The 22,862-nt window shown below is 35.1% G+C and overlaps 1 protein-coding gene and 1 pseudogene across 2 annotated transcripts in view; one reads left to right on the forward strand and one right to left on the reverse strand.

The window, feature by feature from the left end:
• The window catches only part of KLHDC10 (kelch domain containing 10), a 65,215-nt gene that overhangs the window by 5,646 nt on the left and 36,707 nt on the right, over positions 1 to 22,862 (forward strand). The gene's annotated exons all lie outside the window — the stretch shown is intronic.
• LOC143687295 (protein S100-A10 pseudogene) lies at positions 10,881 to 12,045 on the reverse strand (annotated as a pseudogene).

A 22,862-nucleotide genomic window follows, 5' to 3' on the forward strand; every position in this document is an offset into this window, starting at 1 on the left:
GACCTAAAATTTCCCATCTCACCCACTCCCCATACTGTTCAGTGGGATTAATCACATTCACAGTGTGGTACTACTATTACCACCATCCATCCATTACCAAAACTCTTTCCATCACCTCAGACAGAAATCCTGTACTCATTATGATGTAACTCCCCATCCCTTCCCCACTCTCATGCCCCTGGTAACCACTACCCTACTTTCTGCCTCTATTAATTTACTTATTTTAGTTATTTCATATAATTTTGAAGTCCTGCAATAGCTGTCCTTTTGTTTCTGGTTTACTTCACTCAACATGATGTCTTCAGGGTAAATCCATGTTGTAGTATATATATCAGAACTTTATTTCTTTATAAACTTGGTTTGCCTCTCTTTTCTATTATTGTGAATGATGCTGCTATGAACATTGGAGTACAAATATCTGTTCAGAACCCTACTTTCACTTCTTTTGTGTATATACCTGGAAGTGAGAATGCTGAGTCATATGGTAATTCTATGTTTAACTTTTTTAGGAACTGCCAGACTGTATTCTACACAGCTACACCATTGTGTTCTCACCAGTGATGTATGAGGGTTTCTGTTTCTCCACATCCTTGTCAGTACCTGTTACTTTCAAAATTTTAAAATAATAGTCATTCTAGAGGCCATGAGGTAGCATATCATTGTGGTTTTGATTTGCATTTCCCTAAAGGCTAATGATGATAAGCATCTTTTCATGTGCTTTTTACCCATTTGTCTGTTTTCTTTGGAGAAATGTCCATTCAAATCCTTTGTCCATTTAAGAAAATTGGGTTATTTGTTTTTCTGTTGTTGAGTTGTAGGATTTCTTTATGTATTCTGTATATTAAACCCTTATCAGCTAAATGGTTTCCATATATTTTCTCCCATTTTGTAGTTGTCTTTTTACTTTCTTGATAATGTTCTTTCATACACAAAAGTTTTAAATTTTTATTAAGTCCTATTTCTTTTCTTTTCTTCATTTGCATATGCTTTTGGTGTAAAGTCTAAAACTTTTTGCCTATCCTGAAGACATTTCCGTATGTTTTTTCTAAGAGTTTTATAGTTTTAGATCTTATGTTTAGGTCATTGATATATTTTTGTTTTGTTTTGTTTTGTTTTTATTTATTTATTAAACATGACAACATACAAACACAAACATTCTTACCATATAATCATTCCATTCTTGATATATAATCAATAACTCACAATATCATCACATAGTTGTATATTCATCATCATGATCATTTCTTAGAACATTTTCATCAATTCAGAAAAAGAAATTAAAAGATAACAGAAGAAAATTCATATATACCTTACCCCTTATCCCTCCCTTTCATTGATCACTAGCATTTCAATCTATTAAATTTATTATAACATTTGTTCCCCCTATTATTTATTTATTTTTAATCCATATGTTTTACTCGTCTGTCGATAAGGTAGATAAAAGGAGCATTAGACACAAGGTTTTCACAACATTGATACATTTTTTACCTCTGTAGCATTTAAAGTCCCCCCCCCATTGATGTTTCACATTTCTTGCTATAGTTATTCCTAGGTATTTTATCCTTTTTTGCTATTGTAAATGGGGTTTCTACTTATATCTTTTATCTTTTCACTTGCTATGGTAGTGCTATTAACTTGTGAATATTCTTAATTTTGTGTCTGGCCACCTTTTGAATTAATGGTGTCTATAATGGTTTTCAAGTTGTTTTTCTAGGATTTTGTACTTAAATAGTCATCTCATTACCAAATAATAATAGGTTTTACTCATCTGTCCATACTGTAGACAAAAGGAACATCAGACACAAGGTTTTCACAATCACACAGTCACATTGCAAAAGCTATATCTTTATGCAATCATTTTCAAGAAACATGGTTACTGGAACACAGCTCCACATCTTCAGGCACCTCCCTCCAGCCTCTCCAATATACCGTAACTTAAAAGGTGATATCTATATAATGCGTAAGAATAACCTCCAGGATAACCTCTCGACTCCGTTTGAAATCTCCCAGCCATCGACATTTTATTTTGTCTCATTTCTCTCTTCCCTTCCTTGGTTGAGAAGGTTCTCTCAATCCCTGATGCTAAGTCCAGCTCATTCTAGGATTCCAGTTAATTTTTTTAATGGAACATGTTTATTTGAAGACAGAAACTATTGATATATAAAGTATAATCCTCTGACATTCTGAAATACCTCCCCCACACACTGTACATAAATTTATTTCATCAATATAAAAATACATCATTAACATTTCTAAAAACAACGAATACAAGACCATAAATATCGCAATTCTAAAACATCTACTTACAGTAAGTGCTGGTGAACAAGATGATGGTAAGAGAAAGAGGCCAAAGCAGACCTGGAAATCAGTTAATATATATAATTTTAGGTTACAGGGTTGGTTTGGAGAAATAGCCAGTATTTCTCAATTTCCCCAAGCACTTAGAAGTACCTAATTCCATCAACTCTCAAAAACAGAGCAAAGGAAGAATTTTTTACTATTTTTTTGCCACATACTCACACACACACACACACACACACACACACACACACAGACACACACATTAACTGCATTTAGTTATATAAAGGAATGTTGATAATAAGCTTAACTTAAAATCAGAGCCTCTACAACCTAAACTTCTTAGTAGCACTCACGCAGAATAGTCTTCTCATCCTCATCCTTCTGTCTCATGTTTGATTTTATTCAGTCCAGCATTAATTCTAGCATGGGAAACAGGTATGCATGTCAGAAAATGATTGACGGACTAGCTGTTAAACTGGAGAGTACACATACTCAGGACCAAATGCATGACCATAACTTACTATCAGACTATGCTACATGGATTTTTTTTTTTTTTGTAAGTTAGGAAATACCATGTACTTCTCAAAACTTCGGGGACTGGGAGTAGCGTATAAGACAAAATTTAGAGAATATGTATTAATCAATTTTGTCATGGACCAGATTTCCACATTTTAGCACCGGTGAAGAGCTTCGTGAGAGTTGTATTTAAGTCAGAAATTCTCTTTTGTGTGTAATTCTGTCAGATGGGTGAAATCTCTGATAGGTGCAGTGCGAGGGCACAAGGGAGACAAAAAAGTGCCGTCACCCCACAGCACATTCCTCTAAGGCCATTTAGGGTTTCTAGTTTCTAATGAAATAGGAACTCCTGAAAATCATCCCCTTCTCCCATCTTTTTCAGACCATACTGACATTCTGGCTTGAATCTGTAACAGGTTAGCTAGAACGCAAAAGTCCTTTTGGTCACCTTCATATTGTCTTGAGGTCTAAAACTTAATGCAACCTTGCATGGATGAGGATTTCATTACACAAGCAAAGTCCTGGAGGGACTTGCCACTCAGGGATTCCCTCCCCTGGAGTCAGAACTGAATGTCAAGAGCTTGGAGTAAGGGAATAGAAGGTGATAGGTGATGGAACCATCATGAAAATTGTAGAATTGAGAAACCAGGTATACGTTGTGAGAAGACTGGTTTCTCCAGTGGGGGTTCTTGGAATCTAGTATAAACCGGAGCATTCATAGGTTCATCTGCATGGACTGGTCCAGAATGTGATTAGTCTCTGTCTCCTTGCATCATAAATACTTTAAGGACAACTCAGAAGAACCCATCCAAATTGATATATGACAACTTACTCTGCCATCACAGAGTCACATCAACTGTAACATCCTGGGGCTCCTGAAACACTTCTGGAAATAGGGAAACAGGACTTTGACCTTTGAGAGTGCTATGCCCTTTGCTGTTATCAATATACAAAGTAAGCACGTCAAAGTCTGGAAGCCACTAAATAACTGCAATGATCCTTGGGTAGAAGAGATTCTTCTCTTGCTGCTGAAGTCCTCAGGGGCATTGAGTGCCAGGAGCAGGAGAGAGGGTCAGTCTTGGAGGTACACCCTCCAGCCTCTCCTGAGGCTTCCCTATTTGTTAACATGTTGTATAACCACAGTACAACAATCTAAAATAGGAAATTAACATTGATACTAGACTTAACTAATCTACAGATCTTATTCAAATTTGTCAGTTATACCGCTAATTCTTTCTTCTAGACCAGGTGCCAATCTAGGATCACACATGTATTTAATTGTCATTTCTCCTTAGTCAGTCTTCTTTAATTTGGACTAGTCCTCTTTCATGACCTTGACACTTTAAAGCATAATGACACAGTTAGTTATTTTGTAGAACATTCCTCAGTTCAGTTTTGCCCAATGTTTCCTCATGATTAAAGTTAAATGATCAATTTTTGGTAGTAATACCACAGAAGTGATATTGTGTCCCACTCAGTGCATCATGTAAGGATGTACATGATGTTGATTGTCTCATTACTGGGATGTTAACTTTGGTCACCTAGTTAAGACAGTGTCTAGATTTTCACTGTAAAATTACTATTTTTTCATTTGTAAAGCATTAAGTATCTTGTGGAATATTCTGAGAGTATGTAAATATCCTATTTCTCATAAAATTTTTACCTTCTATTTCTTTTTTTTTTAGCATAACAACATGCAAACATAAACATTCTTACCATATGATTGTTCCATTCTTGATATATAATAACTCACAATATCGTAACATAGTTGTATATTCATCACCATGATCATTTCTTAGGACATTTGCATCAATTCAGAAAAAAGAAAAAAGCTCATACATACCATACCCCTTACCCTCCCTCTCGTTGACTGCTTGTATTTCCATCTACCCAATATATTTTAGCCTTTGTTTCTCCTATTTTTTTTATACCCCTTACCACTCCCTTTCATTGTCACTAGCATTTCAATCTCCTAAATTTATTTTAACATTTGTTCCCCCATTATTTATTTATTTTTAATCCATATGTTTTACTCATCTGTCCATGCTGTAGATAAAAGGAAAATCAGACACAAGTGTTTCACAATCACACAGTCACATTGCGAAAGCTGTATCTTATAGCTTTCAATCATCTTCAAGAAACGTGGCTACTGGAACACAGCTCTACATTTTCAGGCACTTCCCTCCAGCCTCTCCAATATACCTTAACTAAAAAGGTGATATCTATATATTGCTTAAGAATAACCTCCAGGATTATCTCTCTATTCTATTTGAAATCTCTCAGCCATTGACACTTTATTTTGTCTCATTTCTCTCTTCCCCCTTTTGGTGGAGAAGGTTTTCTCAATCCCTTGATGCTGAGTCCCAGCTCATACTAGGATTTCTGTCCCACATTGCCAGTAAAGTTTACACCCCTGGGAGTCATGTCCCATGTAGAGAAGCGGAGGGCACTGAGTTTGCTTCTCATGTTGTCTGAGAGAGAGAGGCCACATCTGAGCAACAAAAGAGGTTCTCTGGAGGTGACTCTTAGGCCTAATTTTAAGTAAGCTTAGCCTATCCTTTGCGGGGCTAAGTTTCATATGAACAAACCCCAAGATTGAGGGATCAGCCTATTGCTTGGTTGTCCCCACTGCTTGTGAGAATATCAGGAATTCTGCACATAGGGAAGTTGAATTTTCCCCCTTTCTCACCACTCCCCCAAGGGGACTTTGGAAATACTTTTTTATTCATTGTTCAGATAACTCTGCTACCCTCTAATTCTGGCAAATGTTGATGATCTCATGTTTGTTTTAATCTTGGCTAAACAGTTGAATGGATTTAGAACTCCTTGCCATTATTTTACTAAAGTCTGTCCTTTATTTCTTATTGATTTCTGCAGAAAGAGCTCAGGGGAACTATATGCCCTGAATTCTTTCATGCTCACACTTTCGTTTGAAGAGTTTGTAGGCATCGCTCCATTTTCCTTTAGCATTGAATGTAGCTTTGGAAAAGTCTGGCCTTGGCCTGACTTTTTAAATTTCCTTATAGCTCACTTGATCTATTTACCTGAATGCCTGAAGGATTTTTTTTTCTTCATAATTGAGGTTCAGTCACTGTACCACATCTGTGCTGATCGTTTTATCAGTTTTTCTTAGGACAGGATGTGCACTTTCAATTATGTACATTTGATAATATTCTTGAAAAGTTTAAAAGAATTATGTTTTTAAATATTCCGTTACATTATTTCAGATCTCTTCAGGGACACCAGATGTTTAGGTTTTGGATTTCTTCTGTCTGCCTTCCACATCTTCTATAACTAATCCTTTTAAACTTTTTCTTAAAATTTCCATTTAGGTCTTGTTTTCCTTTCCCAATCCTGTCATCCATTTCCCTTTCTATGTTTTCGGCACTATCCGTATGCCTTTGTGCTGCTTCAGTGAAGATTTCGTTTCTTTGTTGGTCTTATTTTTCCCTTTCATTTCTTTCTTGAGCCTTGCCTGCTTATATATTTCACCTCTTTCTATCTTTTCTGTCCTGGAAGCGGTTTACATTTTGGTAAAGTTTATTGTCCCTCACTCCCTACCTCCACTGCTATACAAGAAATACAAGTTCATTATTAAAATTTGGAAAATATAAACAAATTGAAATAAGAGAAAAATCATAATTCCACTTAAAGACAACTGTATCAATATTTTGATATTTTACTTTCTTTTCAGTTTTTTAGCCATGTATTATATTTTATTTAATACTGTATAAATGATTGTGTATCACCAGTAGAAACTTGGGATTCTGTATTTAAAGGTTTTACTGACAACCTTTGTTCATGCTTTCTGTTATTTTATCAAGTGAGATCTATTCTTCCTCAATACCATTGAGTACTCTTTTAGTTTTTGTTCCTAGCTGATGTCCTGTTTCACTTCTTTCCTTCACAGCCAGGCTTTCAGAAAGAATTAGGATCTGTGGTTTAATTCCTTCTTTTTTTTCTCTCTTCAGTCCATTGCAGTCTCAATTCTGCCTTCATTGTTCCACTCACGTGCTCTTGATAAGGTAATAACTTCCTAATTGCTAAACCCAGTAGATACTCTTCTTAGTCTTCATCCTACCCAATGTCTCTAGAATTTGATTTTGACTACCTCTTATGCTAGGCCCTGGGAATAAATAATAAGACCGAGTTCCTATTCCTAGCCCCTTTTTATCCTTTTTATCTCTTAAACGTCTCATTATTTTTCCTTTATATGTCCCTTTAATCTTAGTGTATAAGAGTATATCTTTTTCATTTTGTTTTCCCTTATTACTCTTATATTTTCCCTGGGTGATATCTTTGATATTCTGACAATTCCCAAATCCATCTCCAACTCAGACTTCTCTTTTTAGCCTCTTTGCCAACGGCCACTAGATATTTCCATCCACCTGACTGGTAAGTACTTTAAATTCAACATGTCCAAAAAACGTCTTTGGACAGTGTGTCCAGAATCATCTTTTCTTCCTTCTGTACTAATTATCCTGACTAATTTAGTTGCTACATCATCAATTTAATGACTCATGCCAGAAACCTGGGAGTCACATTAGATTCCTTCCTTTTGTTCACTCCTTATCTGATTTGTCCCAAAGTCTTGTCAATTTTTCCTGCTTATCCTAAGTCATATTTGTCCCTTTCTACCTGTCTAACTTCACAGTTTGTGTCTTTTATTTTATATTTCAGCTATACAGAAGTATTTGCAGTTATTTCCTTAAATTCTGCTTGGAACAAGGTAGGTTGGGAGGGAGAGATTAGAAAAAAAAACTTGCAATTTTCTGCAAATACCATGATTCATGATTCTATACATGTTGTTTCTCCTTCCTTGATTGCCGTTCTCCTAGTTGTCTTCTAAAACCTACCCAAGTATACATGAAGCTTTTTCTTTCTTATTCTCTCTTGTTATGCAGATAGCTTACATGTATTGAGTAGTTACTGTGTGCCTAGTCCTGTTCAAGGTGTTCTACCAGCATTAACTTATTTAATCCTTATAACCTTGTCAGGGAGATAATTTTTCATCCTCTTTTGTGATGAAAAAACTGAGACTTAGAGAGACGCCTTATAATTTGCCCAAAGATCATATATCTGATAAATAATAGAATTAGGATTCAGATCCAATTTGTTAGACTTCAAAGCCTCTGCTATTTTCTCTTCTTTATTTTACCACTTTCCTCTGTATATCCAAAGGATCAAAGTAATTATCATATGGAATTGCAATTACTTGTTTATGAACTTATCATTTTACTATCTATGGGCCCCTTAGAGGCAAAAGTAGTTTCTATTCACCATTATTTTCCATAGATACTACGACACTGCCTTGCTCATGGTTGGCTTTAAGAAAATGTTTTTACTAAATGAATTGGTAATTGGCAGTGCTCATAGTTATTTATGCAAGAAAGTTGAGTTTAGATTATTTTTACAAAAGAATTTAGCAAGGCTTTTATATGACTTTTTCAAATACCTTTTTTTTAGGTAAATTTTACTTTAAACATTATCAAAAATAGTAGCAACTTTCTTCCAGATGTGCCTTGATTCTATCCCCTCTTCCATTTTCAGAGAGTTTATATTATTATTATTTCTCTGTCCTGTGTCTTCAAGCTCTTTCTCTCTATTGAATCCTTCCTATAACATTTAAACTTGCTCACATTTTCTCTCTTTCATTTCTCCCTTTTCTTTTATAGCCAAGTCATGAACGCATTGGCTAGAGTTGCTGTTTTCATTACCATACCTCCCCATAATTTCCTTGAAACAGCTCTTCCTAAAGTGACAGTTGACTTATGTGTTGTCAAATAAAATGGATGTTTCTCAATTTCCATCTTACTTGATCTCTATCATTTTGAAATAAGCTTTTCCCTTGGCTTCCCTGGTATCAGGTCTGGTTTTCTTTTTATGTTTTTAGCCTCTCATTCACATAATTTTCGCTAGCTCTTCCTCTTTACCAGTTCTTTATGTTATTGGAGTTCTCAAGTCTTGGTCCTGTCTCTTTACCCTACCCCATCCCCTTATCCCCATTCTCTTTTCAACTTATTTTAGCTATTCTCTTCTAAACCCATGATTTCAGTTTCGATCCATATGGCAATAAGTCATGTTTATTAACCTCTCTTCTGGGAGAAATTCTCCTTATCTCTACTTAGATGTCTTATACCCATGAAATTCAGCATGTTTAAAATTGATATGTGATCTTTCTTTATTCTAAAGGTGAAGGGAAGGTATTGGGCAATTTAAGCAGGGGAGTGAAGTGATAAGATTTACAGTTTTAAAGTTCCCTCTGCTAGATGGAGAATGGATTGTTAAGACTGGTAAAAATGAAGCATGGAGTCCATTTAGAAGACTACTACAGTAGTCTTCTAAAAAGGTGATGGTGGCTTAGAACAAACGTATTAGTGGTAGAGGTGGTGAGAAGTGGCTGAATATAAGATACATTTTGAAAATAGTATCAGCAGGAGTTCCTGTGAAGTATAAAGGTAAGAGAGGAATCAAGATGACTCCTAGGTTTTTGTCTTGAGCACTAGGTGGATGATGGGGTCATTTAATGGGAAGGAGGGAGAGATCACCTTGTCAAATATTCCTGAGAGCTTGAGTAAGATAAGGTTCTAAAATGGCATGCCCTACGCTACTATTAGTACAGTGCTGTAGGTTATCATTGTAAGTATAATAGGCTTTTGTGGGCTGACCTAGGTTACCTATTAACTTTTATAACCTGGGAAATTCAGAATTTTAAATCATATATGGACATAAAACTTAGAATTTTGAAGTGCAGTCTATTTTTAATAACCTACATACTTAAGGCCCACTTTGTTTATTCTTCCTGAAGAAATTAATAATGCTGTTATTAAGCTCATCCCTTCTTTTTTTTAAATCTTCAGTGTTTTTGAACTTTCAATACCATTGTACTGTCACCAGTATCTGTAGTGGACAAGCTGTTGGAACACGTAAAGATTATGATCACTTAAATATGTAATTATGATTTTATATTATTGAACTCATCCTGCCTTCTCCCCAAAGTTTTTTTCCCCGTTAATATCTTTATTTTTTATTTTTCCATTAATTTTTTAAGCTGAAAAGCACTGTAAAAAAAAAAGCATGGTAAAATCAAACAGTATGAAAGGGGAAAAATTTCCCTTCTACCCTAGATCCCTAATTTTCTAGTCTTTTTACCAGAGATATCATCTATGGAAGTTTCTGGTGTATCTTTTCAGAATTAGAATTTGCACATATGCATGTAAGTATATATATTTTTATTTTTAAACAAATAGAACAACATACATAATCTTTCTGTGCTTGTCTTTTTCAATTTTTTTTATTGTATACTATAACATATATACAAAGCAAAGAAATAAAAAAGCAATAGTTTTCAAAGCAATCTTTAACAAGTAGTTAAGGGACTGATCCCAGAGTTTGTCATGAGCTACCATACAGTCCTCTCATATTTTTCCTTCTAGCTGCTCCAGAACATAGGAGGCTAGAGGTGTGCTTGTCTTTTTAATTTTACTTAAAAAAACATTTCTGGGATTGTTCTACATTAGCATACTTAGATTTATTTCATTCTTCTGTGTGGTTGAAGGTATTGCTTTGAATGGATATGCTATATAACTTACTAGCCACGCTATTGATGCATATTTAGATTCCCGGTCTTCTACTATTTAAAAACATCGCTGCAATAAATAGTGATAAATGTTGCCAACTTGCCCTTTAATATCTGTTTTTAAAGTTTTCTTTGCATTATAGAACTTAAAAGCTCACGCTTATATTTACCCCTTTATTTTATGGAACTTTTCCATCTAGCTAGTTTTTAAGTCTTTATGTTTTATTCCCAAACTAATAATATTAGCCCAGACACTTTTATATACATTTACTCATAACAGCCCAATGAGGGGCAGATATGGGTATTGTTCCTATTTTATAGATGAGGAAACCAAGGCACAGAGGATAAGACTTTGTCCAAGGTCATACAGCTAGTAAGGGACAGAACCAGTACTGGGACACAGGCAGTGTGGTTACAGAGTCCACTCTTGACCACTTAAGCTGTACTCTTCTCTGCTTCCTGTCCATCCCAGTTCTTTCTTTCCTTTGAAGAAATTAGTCTGTTGAGGGCAAGATGAGGCAAACAATATATAAATCAAAAGCTTATCTGGCACTTAATTGACTTTTCTTCCACTAAATGGAAATTTGAATTTTATTTGTACATTTTATAAGGGCCCCGATCTGTTTTGAAGTCTTCATGCAGCGGGAAGCTGTGGGGCAGATTCCTTAAGCTGCTCTTGGGATAATTCTAATGAGGATGGAGGGAATTAATTCCTCAATTTCTGCCCTATTCTTTCCCTTTGCTTCATGTGTACTACAAAATAGTAATGGTACCTGATGGTGAACCCAGCAGTTAGCTTAAAGAAGCTGTGGTAGCCCACTTTGCCATCTCGACACTGGCCCAGATCCTTCATTATTTTGTCCATAGCCAGAGGGTCTTTTTGATTTTCCAGAAATCTGGGGAATTCCTTTTCCATGAGTACTCTCAGGTCCTCCTTTTTAAAGTAGCCTTTATTTCCTGCAAATTTGTGAAATGTAAACATCACCATAATGTGTTCCATTTGAGATGGCATTTTGGTGACGTCTGTTGAAACCTTGACTGGAAGGCACTGGGCATTCACTTGGTGAGCTGGGACGCCCAGTCCACTGTTTTTTCTTACTACCATAATTTAGTACTTCACTGTCTTAAGCGGCACTATTCTAATAATGTTTTTTGCCAAATCTAGTTTTTTTTTTCCTAATTCCATCCTGTATACCCATACAAAGTGAATCTTCCTAAAGTTTAACTATGATTATATTGCTTCCCAAATCAAAATTCTTTACTGGCTTTCTGCTGCACTTAGAATCCAATCCTATCTCATGCTCTTCCCTTTCATACTTGCTACACCTCTGTGATTTTGCTCCAAGACTTATCTGAGATCATTGGATTGTTTATAAGACTATATAGTAAAATTAGAAGTGTGTTGAGTAGGAAGAAATTGAGATAGTCTTTGGAGTTAAATGGTGATGTTTTTTCTTTAATTACCTTTTTACAGATAGTAGCTCCTGCCGTATGGTTTCATTAACATATTGTCAACTTTATTAATTTGAATCAGTTGTGTAATTGATCAGACACTAACCACAAACATCTTGATGTCTCACTAAACAAATTCCTTAACACACACATACACACAAACTTGATGGAGGAATGTGAAGTTTCTAATATGAACTCTAAATTTGGTACTTTAGAAAGAAATCAAGTATATTTAGCTTCCAACCCATAAGTGTATATTCAAAATAAAATGTTGAAAACTATTCAGAAAGATACATTACTTCCTAAAGCTACATGAAATTTTTTCTGCTCTATTACGATTTTAAGACTGAGACTCGCCTGTGCATTTATAGGAAAAATACTTCAGTGTAAATGTTATTGTGAAATATTATCTTTTGAAATTTTAACTTCTGATTACAGAATAGCTCTTATTTCAGAATATAATGCTTCAGGCAAATGTCTTACTAGAAATCTTGTCTATTTTGACACTAATATTTGACATTTTAATTTTGCATTGCAGATATTCTTATTAGCTTTCTGCTTTTTGAATTACAGGATTCTTATCAGTTATTCAAAATAGCTTCTTTTTAAATATTAGACTTTTGAAATTTGTAACTTAGTGAATGTTTTGTTGTTTTTTGCTAGATTTAGTCCACCATAAGCTTTTACTGCTTTTGGTCAAGTCTAGGTATTTTCTTGGAAGGCAGTACCTCTGCCAACAGAAAATGGTAACCTGAAAGAAGGGAAAGTGAGTTCATAAAGAAAAATTACATTTTCACTTTTAAAATTGATCACTTTTCTAGTTTTAATCAAGGAAAAGAATGAGTAGCAAAAGTAGTACATTGCATTTCTGGATACTGCTAGAAGTTGTAAATTTCCTTCTGCTTAGTTTCTCAGTTTCACTTGCAGAAATGGGGAGGACACTGACTTTAGATAGTTACCCACTTCTGGTGTCCCTTAGAAGAGGGAAGATTGCAAAGTTTTGTTTCATCAGGCATTATCAAAACATGTTGATTTAAAAATCATTCATATTTAATTTCCTATAGTTATATTCACCCTATATATAGTCTTTCTCTCTCTCTCAGGGCTGTTTTTGGAGAGTTGTTCTCTAAATATTCAAGTTAGGGTTCATAAAAGAACCAGAAACAAGAAAAGACCAAACATGTATTCTGAATCTTGAATGAGTGTTACTACAAATTTTTATTTCAGTTGATACACATGTAGCTCAATGTCTCAGGATCTAGAAATACATTTACAACTTAGTCTGAAGTTTAATATGGGTGAGCCTCATTGTTACTCAGAGTTCCAGGGAAATTTCAATGGAGTTGAATGGAGTGCTGCAGCCCTGAAAATTAGCAGCTAAACAGTTAAGGTGACCAAAAAAGAGATCAGGCCTCAATTAGAAAACAAAGCCTATCTGGCTGGGTCTAAGGTAAATTAGAATACAGAGTAAAAAATGATGATGTATGTACTCTAGAACTTCACCTGCTATCTGAGACCAAAGGCGGAGAGGTTTATAATATCTAGAATTCACATTTTCTGGAGCACATAATCTAAATCAACCTCTGTGGTAGCTCATTTGAACAACCCAAATGCCTGGAGTCCAGAACGGGAATGAGACCTTGTGTTTCTGTATAGCTTAATATGATACCAGGATATATCTCAGACTATGGTGGGCTATTGTTGGGAAACCCCAGGTACCCTCTTAGCCTCTCCCTCTCTCTCTTTCTGTCTGTCTGTCTCTCTGTCTCTCCCTCCCTCCCTCCCTCCCTCCCTCCCACCCATCCCTCCTTCCCTTCCTCCCTCTCTCTGCCTCTCTCTCTGCCTCTGTCTGCCTCTCCTTCTTGACAACATGGGGTGTGACTCGTGGGGATGAATCTAGCCCTGTCACTCTGTCACTGTGGTATTTACAACACCTTCTGGACCAAAAGGGGAGGAAGAAGTGTAATAATACAGAGCATCAGTGGCCTAGAGAGATCAAATGGAGTCAAGAAGCTATCTTGGAGTCTACTCTTATGCAAGCTTCAGTTAGATAGTGCTAATTGCCATGGTCTGCTAAACCCCAACCAATGTCATTGCCCCTCCTGTTGACTCTTAAGAACACCTGGGGCTGGAAAGGTCTCATACACTAGGTTTGCTCTCCTGGAACCTACAATGCCCACAGGATTCCTAGGTCAGATAAATTCTGAATCCCAGAGGGATCAGCCTTTCCAAGATTTTCAGTTAATTGCATCCCCTTATCCTTTAGTGTTTACATGCCTTCTCAACATGAAAAAGTCAGAAAAGACATTGCTCAAAGATCCCTACAGATTGGGAGAAGGATCAAAGGAGAAGAAGGAGGTATACCAGAGAAAGTAGTATTTAACAAACAGGTATGACTGCTAAGTCACTCTATTAATACTCCTTCTAGCCTCCAATGTTTTGGAGCAGTTAGAAGGAAGACTCTGAGAGAGTGGAATGGTAGCCCATGACAAACTCTGGGATCTGTTCTCTAACTACTTATTGAAATGTGTTCTGAAAACTATTGCTTTTTTCTTTCTTTGCTTTGTATATATGTTATATTTTACAATAAAAAAAAGTTTAAAATTTTTTTATTTCAGTCTAACCACAAATACTTAGTAGTTAGCAAAGTAACTAATTGGGTTATTTCCTAGGGTTGTAGATTATATAACATAGTGATTTTACCTTTTAAAATGAAATTTTGCTGGAGAGAAAAAGGAAGGAGGTTGCCATGAAATAAAATCAGGTTCCCTGTCTCCTAGTTTATATTTTAAGATTGGCATATTGATACAGATACACATCAGGTACAAATGTAGTTGGGTTTGTTTGAGTGTTTGTTTGTTTAATCATACAAACACAGAAAGCAGATAACCTATAAGCAGTTAAAAAAAAGTTTAAAAATGAGCCTTTGTCTTTCCCCCTTTTCATTCCCCGTCCTCTCTTAAAATGCTTTAGAATCATAAAATGTCTTACTTGAAGAAGATCTTAGATGTCATCTTGTCATATCTTGTATTCAAAGCAGGAATCCTTTTTACAACAGCCCTCATTAAAAAAAAAATTTGTCTTAAAAAGTTCTATTTATTTTGACTTCTTAGAGTAGTGTCCTTATAGTAATGGATGACTTCATTACTTTGTGTAGAGAGGTGTCTGTTGGTTTGACAGCTCTCATTATTACAAAGGGTTGCTTTAAATTCAAATACAACTTCTGAGTTTCTCCTAGTTTTTCCTTTAGGTACAATATGAAATAAATCTACTCTCCCTTCCATTTAACTGTCCCTTTGAAAACAATGATAGCATTCTGAGTCTCAATTCTTTGTTTTTTTAAACCCATCTATCCATGGGACTGTGGATGGTCTTCAGGGGATTATGTCCTATGTAAAATTGTGAATATATGCATTTTTCTAGAGTGAGAGCCAGTAATTCTCGTTAGTCTCAGTGGAACTTTATTCCCCCCAAACTTAATATGCCAACCTACTAGAGTGGACCAGTAATCTGTTTTTGTTTTTGTTTTTATTTTTAGCAAATTGACACCACCAGCTGGCTAATCCAGCATCTCAGGAACCATTGGATTAAGTAGTTCTAATGTTCTTAGAGCATTACTGGTTCCATTGAAAATTATAGAACTTTTAGAGCTTGGAAGAACCTTAGAGACCATATAGTATATACATGTAGTTTAAATTACATTTATAATTAACTCCTCCCATGAAAAGGTCTATTCTGTTAAACTGAGCTAAAAGGATGGGTGTTTTATTTCAGTCTTGGGAGCAATTCATAGACATTAAGAATATGGCAATACTATTTCAAATCAGCAGTGTTCTCAGATGTTTATTGGATTCTGGTTTATTATTTTAATTAATATTAATTCATATTTTAGTTTTAATATGTAATACAATAGATTAGAATTTTATCAAATGTTTTCTCTGATTTGAGATGATTATATGGTTTTTATCCTCATTCTATTAATATGGTGTACTTCACTGATTGTTTTTTGTGTGTGTGTTTAATTCTGTTTTTCTAAAGCCATTTTATTGAGATATATTCACATACCATACAGTCCATCCAAAATGTGTAATAAGTGGCTTTTAGTATATTCACAGATTTGGGTATTTGTTACCAAGGTTAATTTTCATCAATGACATTTCATTTCAATTTCCAAAAAGAAAAGCCCCATACCCCTTAGTAGTTGCTGCTCAATCCCTCTATCCTTCTCTAGCCCTACATAACCACTAATTTATTTCTGTCAGAGCAATGTGTTCAATTCTTTTTTACCTGAATTCTGCTTAATTATTGATTTAACTTTTGAAGAGCATTGTTGCTAGACATTGCATATTAGCTTGACAGAGATTTTTTCCCCAGCACTTTAAGAATCTTTCTTTGTGCTTATCAGCTATCCTCTTCTCCTCTGCTGCCTTACTTACAAAATTGGGGAGAGAGGTGGATAGATGATTTCTGGGAGTGCAATCTGTCCTTGCATTTGTAATTCATCCACACTCTAAGCCATCCCTCAGTCCACACTCTAATACAAGGCCTGGCTAATTTCTCTTGACTCGCCAAAGTCATTTTGCCTGTGATAGGCCTGTATTGAAGCTGCCAGAGCTCTCAGTCTACTTATGATGGATGATGGACTACTTATCTCTGGAATTCAGTTTATCAAGACCTCCTTATGTGAGTGTTGAACCAGCCTTACATTATTAGAATAAATTTCACTTTGTCCTGATGTGTTATCCTTCTTAAATAAGCTCAGTTTGATTAGCATTTTGTTTAGGATATTTGTACCTGATTCATAAAAATAACATAAATAAGTTTTTAAAAACTTTTTGTGATAAAGTAAATAACATAAATTTGCCATTTTAACCATTTTTAAGTGTAAAATTTGTTGGCATTAGTTACATTCACAGTATTTTACACATATCACTACTATTTCCAAACCTTTTAATCACCCCAGACAGAAACTCTGTACCCATAAAGCAATAATTCCCTATTTCCCTCTCACCCTAGCCCCTGGTAACCTCTAATCTACCTCTGATTCATATTGTAGCATGTATTAATGCCATTCCCTTTAATGGCTGAATAATATTCCTTTGTATGTGTTCTAGTTTGCTAGCTGCTGGAATGTGATACCCCAGAAACAGAATAGCTTTTAAAAGGAGGAAGTTTTCAAGTTAAAAGTTTACAGTTCAGGGCAGGCCATGGTGGCTCAGTGGCAGAGTTCTTGCCTGCCATGCCCGAGACCTGGGTTTGATTCTTAGTGCCTGTCCATGCAAAAAAAAAAAAAAAAAGAGTTTACAGTTTTAAGGCTGTGAAAATGTTCCAATTAAAGCAAGTCTGTAAAAATGTCCAAATTAAGGCACCAACAAGGGGTTACCTTCACTCAAGAAAGGCTGATGAAATTCATGGTTTCCCAACTGGAAAGGCACATGGTGACGTCTGCTAGCTTTCTCTCCAGACATCTTGTTTCATGAAGCTCCCCCGGGGGCATTTTCCTTCATCTCCAAAGGTCTCTGGCTGTGTGGCCTCTGCTGGCTTTGTGGCTCTTTCCAAAATGGTTACTCTTTTAAAGGATTCCAGGAAACTAATCAAGGCCCACCTGGAATGGGTGGAGTCATATCTCCCTCTAATCAAAAGTTAACACCCACAATTTAGCACATCACATCTCTGTGGAGATAATCTAATCAAGGTTCCAACCTACAGTGCAGAACAGGGATTAAAAGAAATGGCTACCTCCACAAAATGGAACAGGATTAAAACATGACTTTTCTAGGGTACATAATCCTTTCAAACTGGCACAGTATGTATGTATCACATTTTGTTTGTCCATTCCTATGTTGATGAACACTTGGTTTATGTCTACCTTTTGGCTATTGTGAATAATGCTGCTATGAACATTGGTGTGCAAATATCTTTTTGAGCCCCTGCTTTCAATTCTTTATTTTATTTTATTTTTTTAAATATAAAAAAAACACAAAGCAAATGCAAACATTCCGATTTTGATCATTCCATTCTACATATATAATCAGTAATTCACAATATCATCACATAGTTGCATATTCATCATCATAATCATTTCTTGAAACATTTGCATCTATTCAGAAAAAGAAATAAAATGAAAACAGAAAAAAAATATATACATACCATACCCCTTACCCCTCCTTTCATTGATCACTAGCATTACAAACTAAATTTATTTTAACATTTGTTCCCTCTATTATTTATTTTTATTCCATATGTTCTAGTCGTCTACATTCCATACGTTCACAATCACACAGTTACATTGTGAAAGCTTTATCATTGTTCAATCATCATCAAGAAACATGGCTACTAAAACACAGCTCTACATTTTCAGGCACTTCCCTCCAGCCTCTCCATTACATCTTGACTAACAAGGTGATGTCTACTTAATGTGTAAGAATAACCTTCTCTCGACTCTGTTTGGAATCTCTCAGCCATTGACACTTTGTCTCATTTCATTCTTCCCCTTTTTGATCGAGAAGGTTTTCTCAATCCCTTGATGCTGAGCCTCAGCTCATTCTAGGGTTTTTCTCAGTCCCTTGATTCTGAGTCCCAGCTCATTCTAGGATTTCTGTCCCACATTGCCAGGAAGGTCCACACCCCTGGGAGTCATGTCCCACGTTGACAGGGGGAGGGTGGTGAGTTTGCTTGTTGTGTTGGCTGGAGAGAGAGGCCACATCTGAGCAACAAAAGAGGCTCTCTTGGGGATGGCTCTTAGGCCTAATTTTAAGTAGGCTTGACCTATCCTTTGTGGGGTTAAGTTTCATATGAACAAACCCCAAGACTGGTGGCTCAGCCTATAGCTTTGGTTGTCCACACTGCTTGTGAGAATATCAAGAATTCAACTTGGGGAAGTTGAATTTCTCCCCGTTCTCACCATTTCCCGAAGGCGACTTAGCAAATACTTTTCCACTCACTGATCAAATCACACTGGGATTCATCGGGGCATCAGTCTGGACAAATTAGCAAAATCTCATGTCCTACCCAAGGTTCCAAGTACTTATGGTGTTCAATCAAGCTATCTACATAAGTTATATTAGGAAATGCACTAGTCAAAATATAAATTTTGTACCAAATAGACATTTTTTGATTTAGTCTCACACATAAGTTGAAATTTTAAAATATTAATTACCATCTATTTTCAGCACCCTGCAGTAATGACATTCCTTTGTTCTTCCTCATGCAAAACTGCTCTCAATTCTTGTAGTTGTATACCTTAGTGTGAATTACTGGGTCATATGGTAATTTTATATTTAATTTCCTGATGAACTGCCAAACTGTTTTCCATAGCAGCTGCACCATTTTACATTCCCATTAGCAGTGCACAGGGATTCCAGTTTCTCTACATCTTTGCCAATGCTTATTTTCCCCTTTTTTGATAATAGCCATCCTAATGGGTGTGAAATGGTATCTCATTGTTTTGATTGGCATTTCCCTATTGGCTAGTGATGTTGAGGATCCTTTTATGTGTTTATTGGCCATTTGTTTATTTTCTTTGGAGAAATGTCTATTCAAAGTGTTTTTCCATTTTTAAATTGGATTGTGTTTTTTTATTGAGCTGCAGGAATTCTTTATGAACATTAAATTCTTATCAGATATATGATTTGCAAATATTTTTCCCCCTTATTTAGGTTGTTTTTTCACTTTTTTGGTAATGTCATTTGATGCACAAAAGTTTTTAATTTTGATAAAGTCCTATTTATCTATTTTTTCTTGTGTTGCTCATTCATTTTCCTGTGTCATATCTAAGAATCCATTATCAAGTCCAGGTCATGAAGACTTACCCTTATGTTTTCTTATAAGAGCTTTGTTGTTTTAGCTCTTATATTTAGATCACTCATCCATTTTGAGTTAATTTGTATATATGGGGTGAGGTGAGGGTTCAACTTCATTCTTTTGCATGTGGAAATCTGGTTATGCAAGCACCATTTCTTGAAGAAATGTTTCTTTCCCCAATGAATGGGGTTATCTCAGTACTATATTCCAATTGTCTGTATGTCCTAATACCAGTACCACCCTACTTTGGTTACTATAGTTTTGTAGTAAAATTTAAAGTTAGGAAGTATGAGTTTTCCAACTTTGATCTTTTTTAGAATCCTTTTGTCTTTTTAGGGCTCCTTGAAATTCCGCATGAACTTTAGGATCAGCTTGTCCATTTCTGCAAACAAAAGACTGTTGGAATTTTCGTAAGGGTTGCACAGACTCTGTAGATTGCTTTGGGTTATATTGGCATCTTAATAATATAAAGTATTCCAATCCATGAACATTTTTTAAAATTTGTTAAAATTAAAAATTTTAATTTATTTAGCCCTCTTTAATTTCTTTCAGCAATGTTTTGTAGTCTTCAGCATATAAGTGCATTTCCTCTTGGTTAAATCTATTCCTAGGTATTTTATTCTTTCGGGTGCTATCATAAATGGAACTGTTTCCTTAATTTCTTTTTCAGATTGTTCTTTTCTGGTATATAGGAAGACAGCTGATTTTGTGTGTTGCTCTTATAACCTGCAACTTGGCTAAATTTATTTGCTGTAGTAACTTGCAGATTCTTTGGGGTTTTCTGTATAGAGGATCATGTCATCTGTGACTTTTACTTCTCTTTTTCAGTTTGGATGCTGACCTATAATTATTCTTAGCATTCTTACCAATTTTGGTATATGGGTTATTCCAGTCTCATAAAATGACATTATTCTATCAAAAAAAAAGTGTAGGTTAGGTATTAACATCTCTTCTTTAAATGTTTGGAGGATTTCACCACTGAAGTCATCTGATATTCTTAAAATTTTACATAATTCTTTAATATGCAGGTTTTATTGATATCTATAATAGTCACTATCTGTACCCTTCTGAACAAGACAAGAACTTTAACATTCTTCTACTTTCCTTCCGCTCAACCCTCATTTTGCCCCGGCAGTTATTCCTTTTGATATTATCTGAGATTAAAAATTTTTTTGTATGCTATACAGTGGGGGTCACATTTCATTCTTTTCCATGTGAATATCTTATTATCACAGTACCATTTGTTTGTTTTCACCCCCCAGGATACATGAGCCAGGAATCAAACCCAGGTCTCTGCACAGCAGGCGAGAATTCTACCAGGGTATTACCTGTGAACCTACTGAGATTTAATTTTATTTATTTATTTATTTATTTTTAAATACAAAAAAACACCAAATAAACGCAAACATTCTGTTCTACATATATAATCATTCTGTTCTACATATATAATATATACATATATAATCATTCTGTTCTACATATATAATCAGTAATTCACAGTATCATCATATAGTTGCATATTCATCATCACGATCATTTCTTGGAACATTTGCATCTATTCAGAAAAAGAAATAAAATGAAAACAGGTAAAAAAAAAACCATACATACCATACCCCTTACCCCTCCCTTTCATTAATCACTAGCATTTGAAACTAAATTTATTTTAACATTTGTTCCCCCTATTATTTATTTTTATTCCATACGTTCTACTCATCTGTTGACAAGATAGAAAAAGGAGCATGAGATTTAATTTTGAATGTTAGTAAGGTTTTTTTGTGGTTTCTCTTTTTCCAGTGATTACTTAGATTTAGAGGTTTTACTGGTTTCTCTGCTTACTCTTTTCCTTTTTTTTTTTTTTATCTCAGGTGTGTCTTTGAATAATTCTTACAGGAGGAGTCTGAGGGAAGCAAATATTTTGTGTCCTTGTACATCAAAAATGTATTTATTTTACTCTCTTGCTTGAATGAGACCTTGAGTAGGTATAAAATTCTAGGTTTAATAGTGTTTTCCCATAGAATTTTGAATATATTTCAGGCATTGTCCTATATTATCCACGTTGCTACTGCTTGATGATTGATAAGATATATTTTCTTTGTAATTGACTTTTTTTAATCTCTGGAAGATTTAGGATTTTTTTTTTAATCTTTGATATTCTGAAATTTCACTGTGTCACTTGATAGGAGTTTTTTTTTTTTTTTCATTCATCCACCATGGTTTTCAAGCAACACTCCATTTTAAGACTGAAAACTAGTTCTGAAAAAGGTTCTTCTCTTATTGTTTTGATAGTTTTTCCTTCAGTTTTCTGTTTTCTTCTAGAATGCCAATTAGATAGATTTGGATCTTCTCCATGTATTCTTTCTCATTTTTGACTGAGATAATTCACATAACATAAAAGGTCACATAATTCACATAATATAAAATTCTTCATTTTTATTAAAGAGTGCAATTTAATAGTGAATTGCACACTTTAATATATTTGAAAGGTTTTCAGTATATTCATAAGATTGACAACTGTCACTACTATCTAATTCCAGAATATTTCCATCACTTGTACCCAGTTCCCCCCTTCTCCCAGCCCCTGGCAGTCACTAACCTGCTTTCTGTCTCTATGGATTTGCTTATTCTAGACATTTCATATAAATGGAATCATACAATATGTGGCCTTCAGTAACTGACTTCTTTCACTTAGTATAATGTTTTCAAGGTTCATCCATGCCATTGTATGTAGCAGTGTTTTTTCCCTTTTTTTAACGTATTGTATTTAAATACTCTCAAACTTATAGGACAGCTACAAAAGTAATATAAACCCCATGCAGAGAATTCCAGCGTCCCCCCATCTGCTCAGATCCCCAGCTCTATAAGTTGCAGCATTTTGCCACTTGCTACCTTACTCCTTCAGTCTGTCAGTCTGTCTATTTACCAATCCATTTTCTGAACACTTGTGTGAACTGTGTGTATCTTGCTCTTCAACACTTAACACTACCGTGTACATCTCCCAAGAACAAGGGTATTCACTTATATGTCACTGTAAGTGCAGTTATCAAGTTCAATAAATTCAATATTGCTATAAAGCTTATAGCCTATTTTTCTAGTTTGCTAGCTGCTGGAATGCAATATACCAGAAATGGAATGGTTTTTTAAAAAGGGGGAATTTAAAAAAAAGTGGGGATGGAATTAATTAAGTTGCAAGTCCACAGTTCTAAGGCCATGA

This window comes from Tamandua tetradactyla, chromosome 1 (assembly GCF_023851605.1).
Source record: "Tamandua tetradactyla isolate mTamTet1 chromosome 1, mTamTet1.pri, whole genome shotgun sequence".
NCBI lineage: Eukaryota > Metazoa > Chordata > Mammalia > Pilosa > Myrmecophagidae > Tamandua > Tamandua tetradactyla.